We start from the raw sequence: 2,351 nt of genomic DNA on the forward strand, positions 1-2,351 counted from the left end.
CCCCCGGGGCCGCCTCAGCTCTCCCGGGGCCTGGAGCCGGGGCGTGCACCGGCCGGAGGACAGGTTGCATCACTACTTTGGGAGCAAAATCACTCACAGGAGGGTCAGTTTAGCTGTAGGGAAGCGTCTGCGCGGGAGGTTCAGCCCGTCCTGCTAAAACGGCCTGAAAGGCATTTTTAGTTCGTTTAATTAACATGTGTGTCTGTCAGTACCCCTTCCTTGGAGACTTACGGTAAACTGGAAGAAATGTGGTTTAAAATGAAATGTTGTTGATAGCACCAAGTTGTGGGCCGGTTCAACTATTCTTTAATTATACCTGAAGTTCAGTTGTGGTTATTTTATTCTGCTGGCTAAAACCCGATAGATGAAAAGTTAGGAGGGAGTTTGTGCATACATAAATTGGTTAAAATTTGAATCTGTAGATTAACTAAACCGGTACTAATCTGTCAACAAGCTCTATTAGAGTCACCCAGTCTAATCGCCACGCAGTTTTTCAATTTAAAAACAAAAATGGATTTTTCTGTTATGTTCTTAAAAACTAAGTGACAGAACCAAAAGCGAAGTTGTCTGATTGTGTATTCTGTGTGGCTTCTAATCAGGACAGCTATTCTGCAAGTCTTGTCTGTCTCCATTTGTAACTTTTTATAGAAATTCCAGAGACACGGAGAACTTGGTCACTGAAAACTGACAGCCAGGACCTGTAAATAACACCCACTCCTACGTCTTGAAGAAGTACCCTTAGAGTTGATTTCTACAAGATGCAAAAGCTAAGGAATTGCAAGTTCCTTACACGTTTTAAGATTTCATATAGCTCCTGACTCATCCTTGTGCAGTGAGGGTATCACAGGTAAATTACTTAATACACTTGGTTTCCATGCTGAAATCCCCCTAGGATTAACCAGGAGATTTAGAACCTTAAGCGAATCCCCTAATTGGATCAGCAAGGGCAGTTTACACCGTTTTATCTCAGAATGTACTTAAGAAAACTAGTCAAAACTGGATGAGTAATCAAGGACTAATAAACGGAGCTAAGACTGCCAAAGGCCCTATGGAACCCCCTCAGAGCCCCACAGCCACATGCTTAATGACTATGTCGATAGGATAATTTGTTCTGGGGAATTTTATGTAGAAGTATGTAATAGTGATGTAGTCTGGCTGAATCAACATACAGTGGACATGGGACATGGGTGGAACGATTCCTTCATGTCCCTGGCCAAATAAAGTAATGTCTGCTCATTAATGCAAAACCCAACATTAAGGAGCTTTATTCCTGATTTTGGTGACAGTCCCCACTTTGGTAACAGGACGCCAACAGCCGGTCCCTGTGCATTCCTGGGGATCTGTGGTGCAGAGGGATGCCTGGCAGGTCTGAGGAGCTGGTCTCCAGAGTGCAGCACCTGCATCAGCTGTGGCAGGGCACCAGGGTTTTTTTCCTAGGGCTTTTCAGAGGGTATCCATGCTGCACAGTAGGCAGTGGGCTCTTGCTTGTACACAACAATAATCCCTTTCCTTACAGACACCACAGCATGCCTTCATTGAGAAGTTCCTAGGGCTGGCTGTGCTCTACAATAAACCTGGTGGGAGCTTGTGAGAGACTGAAATGTCAAATGATTGTCTCAAAGCCTGCTTGTGTGTGTGCTCCAAGCCACGAGGTGGTGTAAGTAATGCCTCAAACGTTCATCGAGGACCAGCTGTGGCCTTTGTAATTGGTCTAAGGAACACGCAAGGAAGCAGGAGTATATGGAAGGATGCACCCTCCCACTCCCTTGCAGTTGTATTGACAGACTCCTTAGATAAGCCTCAAAGAGGGGGACTGAATGAAACCAAATGTTTCCCATCAAGCACAAGGACCGCTGATCACTGGATCCATTGTGTAAACCCAATACTTTGTGGCTCTATTGTGTATGCCAGGTGGCATGCATGCCTTGCAAATGGCTTTGCCACTTCAACAGTGAGGAGGTGATAAGAACTGATAAGAGGTAGTCATTTTTGCCCCAGAAGCCAGATGATTGCTCAAGAAGCATAAAGTCAGAAAATCTCTAGGAACTGAGACAAAAACAAAGGTGGGCAGGGCGAGCACAACCACTTCTCTACTGGTCAATGGGTGGTGCACCCCATTCCCCCTCTTTATATGTGCAGAACCCATGCTCCACCTTTTTTCTTGTCTCTCATGGAAATGATTTCATGGAATACCCGCCTCTCTTCGTCTAGTATGCAAATCAGCTGATCAAATGAGCTTAAAAGTTGACAGAGAACTTCGCTGTTTGTACACTTACCACTGAAGACCAACAGGACGCACGCTGCTGTATCCATGGTGGTGATTATTCTTGCAACTCTATTCTGGATGCTTG

Source organism: Athene cunicularia, assembly GCF_003259725.1.
Source record: "Athene cunicularia isolate RWA chromosome 4 unlocalized genomic scaffold, athCun1 chr4_part3, whole genome shotgun sequence".
NCBI classification, from domain to species: domain Eukaryota; kingdom Metazoa; phylum Chordata; class Aves; order Strigiformes; family Strigidae; genus Athene; species Athene cunicularia.